General features: G+C 45.7%; 1 protein-coding gene across 1 annotated transcript in view; it reads right to left on the reverse strand.

Annotated features, from left to right (window-relative positions):
• snap25a (synaptosome associated protein 25a) overlaps nt 1-1,776 on the reverse strand; it is a 29,153-nt gene extending 27,377 nt beyond the window's left edge. Inside the window, exon 1 of the mRNA XM_062550950.1 lies at nt 1,617-1,776. The gene's annotated coding sequence lies outside the window, so the exon portion shown is untranslated. The remainder of the gene's footprint in view (nt 1-1,616) is intronic.
• Between the last annotated feature and the right edge of the window lie 6,553 nt (nt 1,777-8,329).

The raw sequence follows: 8,329 nt of genomic DNA on the forward strand, positions 1-8,329 counted from the left end.
CATCTATCGAAATTCGTCACTGATTGCAGTAGACTGCAACAGCACAATTCCAGACGCACGTTCCTCTGTGCATGCCTCGCGAACAACGGATTTGATTACCTACATCTACGCACAATAAAGGACAAATAAAACTGTGTGAGATGTGAGGGACAACCACACACTTGAACCATTCCATTTAACATAGTAACATGCAGGTGCAACACAGTCGCACGTGACCTAAATAACTCATCAGTAGGCTATCAACTGTTCCCTTTTTTCTCACGCCTTTCATTGTTTCTTCGTTACGATGTTTGTTTTCACTGCGCATGAGATAACTAACTTAAGGTTATGACATTTCAGTCCTCAATCCATCAATATGCATTCATTCGCAAGGCGTGTATAATGCACTTTACACGTGAATGTATGAAGATCTCCCCAATGCGTGGGAGGATCCCCGCAGTGACGGGTACCGTTGAACATACGCAGTCTCGTAGCCTCGGTAAACAGGGTGTTTGAGGTACCACAGTGCGGGTATCTCCATCACCGCCCCCGCTCACCCCCAGCCTCAGCCCCCGCCCAGCTGGTCAGACACGGATAGTATTTACTGTTGCCTCGTCACGTAGAACTATGGCAGGGGTCTGGCCGCTGAAATGAAACATACTGCGCTGCAGCCGCCACAGACGTGCTTTGTGGCATCACATTCTTGAAGTTTGATGACAGTGTATTTCCTATGTCAGCGCCCTCCTCCCCCTTCCACCAACACCACCACCCCCCTCCCATTCGAACCCTATCGACTCCCTCTGTCGCAGTTTACGAGATAGACGCCCCCCAGATGGAGTAAGAACGCGCCTAGGCATTTCCAACCTTATCCATCCACGTCACGAAGCTCGAATATCGGCCTCGCGTTTTCCGCATTAACTTGATTGTGTCAGATTTTTACCTAGACTTCCCAAATAATCCCACTTAACGGCGCAGTCTGCGAGTAGCATCATGGTGCCAAGAACAGCAGAAATCATCACAAGCCACACATGACCCAAAGGAATAAACTGCTCCTGCGCAAAACATCTAGAAAGGCTATGCCACCGATTTCAGAGCAAGCTTTGGGTATGTCAGTCACTGGAATACTGATCACAAAGGATCATTCGACAGAGAGGATTTTTAATCATCATTATTATCCTCATAAACTGTTAACAATTTCAGACAGAAAACAGTCGCGTCGGTCGTTGTCCATGGTACTGAATCACTGAACCCGCCCACAATGTGCGCATTGAAACACCGCATCCAGCAATTTTAACACCCCGAACGCGGCGAGAGAATTCACGGATGTCGTGTCCTCGAAGAGGAAAACGGTGAAATATCCACACCACTTAAGTCTTGCCATTTCGATATGCTGCAACATCGGATAAATATCAGCCAGACTAATAGGTCTAATAATTAGCTTGTTTGAATAGATCCAAAATGCACCGCATGCGTCCACAGTTGTTTTCTGAAAATAATGATCATCCTCCCAAGTCTAAATACTACTTATACATAATTGAATTATAATCCAGATTGTAACCAAAAATCCAAAAATGAGTTTGCTCATATGGTTAGTTTGAAAGAGCTTAGAGCAAATCCCAGTTAAAAAACTATCTTACCTGAGCCCGTGTTCGGTGGATCCGTCGCTACGGAGGAGGATATGCCTGCGAATTCAACCACTAACCGATATCACTCCCCTTCTGTTAGGACTGAGTTGCTGCAAAGGCACTGCGCGTGTTTGATACCTCCTCAGTTCTTCTTCAATGGAGAGTAGCTCTGCCCTCGCTAAAGATGGCGGCTCTTTTGACGTCAGCACCTTTTAATAGCTGTCCGTCCGGGGGGAGGGAGAGAGTGAGGGGAAGTGGGGGTAGACACTTGGCCAGAACTCGGGTCCAAATAATCATTCGCACGTGTACTGACCAGAGCCAAAACAGTGATGCAAAACACCAGACAGCAACATGTCATTAGCTCTGATTTAGAATCGAGGATTTAAATGTCGGTGTTTATCTATGACTTCTGCTGTGTCATTCTAGTTTTTGGATACCCCCCATAATACATAGGCTGTGGACGCGACTAACTGTAGGAAACAAATACACATTTAACATGTGCTAATGAAATGCTTGGGAATATCAGGAAAGCACAAATTTGGCTACTCAAAGTCGTGGAAAGAAAACGACAAGAAGACAGACAGATGAGTACATTCTGTAGTCAAGTTTTAGCACAAACTAATCCCAATGCAACAAAGGGCGCATTTTGTTTGTTTACATTCTGGATACTCTGTCCTTGTTTATTTTGGTTACACAATAGAATCGATGAGCACGCCGGATCTAGTCGGACAACAACAGACCTAGCTAAGTGATAAAAAAAAAAAAAAAACTGTACCGGACGTATTTGCGCCATACGCTTGGAGTGGATCAGCTGTTTATGAGATAGGCCTACCACTTCGCTGTTCAGACTTTACTGGGCCGTAAATTAACGAATTATCTAGTGGCCCGTGAACCTCTGCCTATGGTTTGCGAAGCAGAAATCTGTGAATGATACCTGGAGGTAAAATATTAACCCACTCGTGTCGCTTGTGTCACATCGTATCACATCGTATCACACTTCATTGAGAGACTTGGCCGTTGTGAAGTAGGCTACTTGGGGACAGCAAAGAAATCTGTGCAGTCACAAAGTGTCTGGCGTCGACTTCTGCCTTGTCAGTCAGTCTCTTCATATCTCCAATTGTTGTTTTTTTTCTTTTTTTTTTACATGCGCTCTCTCTATTTACTCCTCAAGCTGCTGCTTAGTCATTGTCTCCTCACATATATTTTGTGTGTGTGAGTCTACTCCTCCTCTGACTTTTGCTGCCAGTCATTCCCCCACTACACACACACACACACACACACACACAGACACAGTGTGTGTAGGTGTGTGTGTGTGTGTGTGTGTGAGAGAGAGAGAGAGAGAGGGAGAGAGAGAGAGAGAGAGTATCCTACTGGAAATAAATATTTTTAGCCTATTTTTTGCCAAGTCACATTCCCTCCCACACCCCTCCCTCTCACCCTCTCTCCATCCCCACCCCCTTCACACATAGACACAACTGGGTGCCATTCTCAAGTCTCCCTCTATGTCGGCTTTATGAATGTATCCACAATTGCTCTGAAACGAGCCTGTCTGGGCAAAATGAATGGTAATGATGAGTTCCCATGAGAAATGCATCGGGGAGGTGGGAGGTGTCAGGCCAGCGGCAGCCCAGTTGGCGCTGATAAAAGACTCGTCAGCGCACTATCATGTGTCTTTTGGCAGTAGTAACACCGGGGATGTCCTGCTGGGAAAGCTGTTTACGGGAACATTTTCACGAGGTGGTCCGGCCCCAGATCATATAGCTGGAGAGTGCGAAGCTTTTGTGGCCACTTCAAACGATACGTACATTTATCTGACTTTCACCATATACGATGACCATTCATTCAGAGTCAGCAGGCCAAACGGAGAAGGCCGGGCGTCCCGGGAGAGAATGCCCTATGGCTCAGGCATCCACACAGATCCGGGTCTCACTCGGGTCTTAACTCATTACTTGTGTGGTGCAGTCGCTGCACAATCCTGTTATCTAGTTAGTGGGAGTTAGAGTGGATAATGATTGTCGCACTGTCCCATCAAGTGCATCTCCCTGTCAGCTCGCCACATCGACTTGCATTTCCTATTCCACCCTCTCACTCTCTTTCTCTTTCTCTCCCTCTCTCCTCTCCCCGCTGCCCAATTTCTGTCCTCTGATGAGATTAAAGAGAATTTTATTTTATTTTTTTATTTTTTTCTTCAATCGAGACCAAAAAAAAAAAAGGACACAGAGAGAGGGAGCCTTTGAAGTTGGGCAGGATCTCGTCAGAACTGTGCGCAACTTTTTACTGCTGGCTTTTGTTTTAAACACCCCCCCCCCCCCCCCCACCACCCCACTCCCTTGTTTTTCTCCTCCAGAAGCATGCTTTGTTGTGGTCAAATAGGTGAGGCAGTGAGCGGCGGAAGAAAGATTGGATCATCCCTGTAGGTTCCCTGACCCATGACCTTTCACCTCTGACCTCTGCTCTGCGCTCCCTCACTGATTCCATTGCTCATTAGGCACAAGCCCAATACAAAGAGGGGGAGAGAGAGAGGGAGAGAGAGATAGATGGGAGAAGAGTGGATAGAGGGATGGATGAATGGCTGTGAAAGTGAGAGACAGAGGAAGTTAGAGAGGGTATAATGGGTGATAGAGAGAGAGAGAGAGAGAGAGAGAGAGACTGGGATGGAGAGAGTGTGCAACAGAGAGGAGAAGATGAAGAGACATGAAGAGAGAGAGATAGAAAGAAAGAAATAAAGAAAGAGAGAAAGAAAGAGAAAGTGATATAGATGGATAGGGAGAGAGAGAGAGAGACTGATCAAAAGCGGGGGAGGGGAAGCCAGGCTACTGCTGCTGCTGCTGCTGCATTGAACCCATTTTGTGACTCAGCACTTTCCTGAAGAAAAAAAAGCAACCAAACATAAAAGGGATTTCTTTTTCCCAGCCGGTACTGAGAAACATGCATGCCAGCTAAGACAAGGAGGTAGGATAGGCACCATTTTGCATACGCAGTCATCATTTCACGTGTGCCAATTTCAGATTTCATCTCACATGATGAAATATGGTGTTGTAGCCACGTACTCCAGCTCTCCACTGCAGCAGAGCTGAACACAAACAGCCTGTTGGAGCTCACACTAGAATGCTAGAGGACTGGGGGCTTTTAGTTAGGGCTATGCAGCACTGTCAAATGGGTTATTTTCATCTCCCTAACATGAGTAATCAATCTCATGTTGAAATGCTGAAAAAAAAGTCATCATTTAATTGTTCAGTGTCTCTATAACTCTTTTTTTGGGGGGGGGGGGTTGGATTTTAGGTGATAATATCTGTGGCATATAGTACATACAAACAATGTGGCCCTACTGCAGGTAACAGTAACACTCAAACTGATCTGACTGAGACCAGGCATGGGTATGCTATGAAAAGTGATGTTACAGAGAGACAGATGTAAATACTCACTTGGAGTTCAGTTATAACTGGACCGTCACTGTGTGACTCAGGGACATCACCAGGAGGCACCAAGCCACCCCTTCTATTTTTGAATGTCAGCCATTTTGTGTGTATGTGTGTGTGTGTGTGTGTGTGTGTGTGTGTGTGTGTCTGTGTGTGTGTGCCTTTGTGTGTGTGTGTGTGTGTGTGTGCCTTTGTGTGTGTGTGTGTGTGTGTGTGTGTGTGTGTGTGTGTGTGTGTGTGTGTGTGTGTGTGTGTGTGTGTGTGTGTGTGTGTGTGTATGTGTGTGTGTGTGTGAGTGTTTGTGTCTCTGTGTCCGTGTGTGTGAAAGAGAAAGATAATGTAGTTGCGGCCTCTACTACTTTTGATCCCACACGGTTCACCACAGATTTAATGTACCCTTTATTGCCGCAGCAGAGATGCCCCCATTATTCGCCAGCCATCGTGTAAAAAAGAGTGAGGAAATGCCGTGCTGTCTCTCTCGCAAAAACAAATGAAAACAGCAGCTCCCTCCGTGTTGCGGCATTGGCTGTGGCTGTGGCTGGCTGGTGGATGGGAGATGGGAGATGGGAGCGAGGAGAAGATCTGTCAACAGTGCCCTGCAGGCGGAGAGGGGGCCGCAGTCTCACCGGTGTGCGCGGGAAGCGATATCCAATCTGATAATTGACAAGTCGATGGATTTTCTCCCCCGGAACTGTGGCGCTGAGGCGTCCCGGCGCTCTGAAGGTCTTCGCCCCGCGTGCCCAGATCCGTGTCACAGGAGCTGTCCAGCCTCACTGAGCCGTCCCTTCCCCCTCGCCCCTCGCACACCTCCTCTCTCTCCCTCTCTCCTCATCCTCCTTTCCCTCTCTCCTCTTCATCCTCCTTTCCTTCTCTTCTTTCTTTCCCTCTTCATCCTCCTTTCTCTCCTTATCTCATTTCCCTCTCTCCTCTTCATCCTCCTTTTTCTCTCTTTTCATCATCCTTTCCCTCCCTATTCCTCTTCCTGTCTCTCTCCTCATCCTCCTTTCCTGTTCTCCTCCTCATCCCCCTTTCCTTCTCTCCTCCTCGTCCTCCTTTTCCTCTCTCCTCATCCTCCTTTCCCTCTCATCTCCTCATCCCTCTTTCTCTCTCTCCTCCTCATCCCCCTTTGATCACAGTTGCTCCTGAATCTTTTGAGACAAAAAGTAGCAGCATTGAGCACATGTCAACCTTCTTTCTGTTAACAGAGAAAATGACACCGACACGATGACTTCTATTTATTGATAGAATTTCTTTGCCATCAATACTGCTATGTCTAATTTCCCTTTGTATTTAGGCAAAGACACAACTCTAAAAGTGACATTATCAGCTGCAAATGTTGAGGTTCTTAGTATTATTGCTGTTGGTCAGGAGTTATGATGTCTGGCTATTTATAAATTGCACTCCCAGTTAACATATTATAAGGATTTATACAATTTAACCGATTAAATGGTACATCTGGTATGTGCTTCTTTGCAGCCCTGGAACTTATAGGTAGTACTTGGTGCTCATTGGTTATGTGGGTTTGTCATTTTTTAAAACATTTCTTTTACCAGATTTTACATTGTGAATACGGTGTGGATTATTACAGTGTGAATGTGTTGAGGTGACTGATTGAACACGTAAACGCAATGTCATCTGAGATATGAGATTTAATTAATCAACTGTAGTGCTGATATCTTCATTTATCATGTAATTACACCAGACATGAAGCTAGGCATTTAATCAAGTCTTAGCACAATTCAAATGTGAACTCGACCTTGGGTAGTTCTAGCGTTATCAATACAGATTTATAGTTCAGTGGTCTAGTGTTGGTGCTACTGGAAAAATATATTGTGATCTTATAGTGTTTGGAATTGACATGGTAATAAGGTAAAGACTATGTTAGGTAGGTTGGGTATGTCCTACATGGCAAAGGAGCATTCCTGTAAATGTGAGGAGTAGAGCTTCAAACTCCTGCTGTGAAAAGCAACTGAAGTTACCCCTCCTCCCCCATAACACCCAGGTACACATCTGCATACGTCGTCTGTAACTTTACAGTCATCCATAATCCCTTACCATACATGCGACAGTCTCTGATAAACTGACTAGTCATCCCCTCCTAAGCTATGCTGGCTGCCTCAGTCAGTCTTTTCTGTAATCTCTCTCTCTCTCTCTCTCTCCTCCTGGTAAACTTCCATTTTAAAATGACAATTTTTATACCCACAGCTCATCTGCTTGCACAAACCAAGAGAGAGAGAGAGAGAGGGAGAGAGACAGAGAAAGAGAAAGCGAGAGAGAGTTTCCTTATTCCGACATCTTAAATAATGCGCTCTAGTAATGGTCCCATTTGTGTTGAGCTGCTCGCCCGCAGTCATGCTCCTGTATGCTTGCATCATGACGAGGAGCCAGCATGCACGCCTGCTCCATCGTCTGCCTGCTGATTGAGGTGGAGGGGATGCCAATGTCACACTTTCACAGTTTGTGCCACTACGGTGCTTCTTGCTGAGTTTGGATGTTCTCTTGCCTTCTGGACACTGACTGGACACTGACTCACAGAGCCCCCTTTATAATTGGCGGAAGTGCCTGGCCTGCAATGTTTATGAAACATATGTAAAGGTGAGCCCTCTGCTTCACCTTGCTAACTGCTGAAGCTTGTGGTTCCCCTTCAGACGTCCTCTGGAGGGTCCTCTGTGAAAAAAGACTCAGAGAAAAAGAGAGGGAGAGAGAGATGGACAGATGGACAGATACGGAGATAGAGAGGTGGAGAGAGAGATGGAGAGGTAGGGACATAGAGAGGTAGAGGGAGAGAGAGCAATGAGAGGTAGGGACATAGAGAGGTAGAGGGAGAGAGAGAGAGAGCAATGGAGAGGTAGGGACATAGAGAGAGAAAAGGGGTGGAGAGAGAAAGAGAAGAGGGTTCGATAGCTCACTCACAAATGGTCTGCCAGCTACCAAATAATTGTGGGGGTTGATCTGCATGTTTTGTTTTTGCTGCTATTGTAATTGCCCAGATTACCATAATCATGATGAATATTTACGTGCGTGGTGATGGCAGCCTTCTTTTCATATCACTGCCTCTCTAGTACTCTACACAGCAGCATGTGTGCTGTTTTGGTCATCATGATTCTTCTGCGTGTGAGGAGGTCAATCGTATTTATCTAACAGTATCATTTCCCATTTCTAATAATGCCAATTATTCCATTTCTAATTATTATTGAAGTATTACAGTTTTTCTTAGTCACTTTGGTACTTTTCTCAGATCAGAATTAAAATTATCAAAACTACCTGTTCAATATTCGCATTAATGAGTCACTTGTGCACATAAAA

The sequence above is a fragment of the Sardina pilchardus genome, chromosome 12, assembly GCF_963854185.1.
Source record: "Sardina pilchardus chromosome 12, fSarPil1.1, whole genome shotgun sequence".
In the NCBI taxonomy this organism is placed as follows: domain Eukaryota; kingdom Metazoa; phylum Chordata; class Actinopteri; order Clupeiformes; family Clupeidae; genus Sardina; species Sardina pilchardus.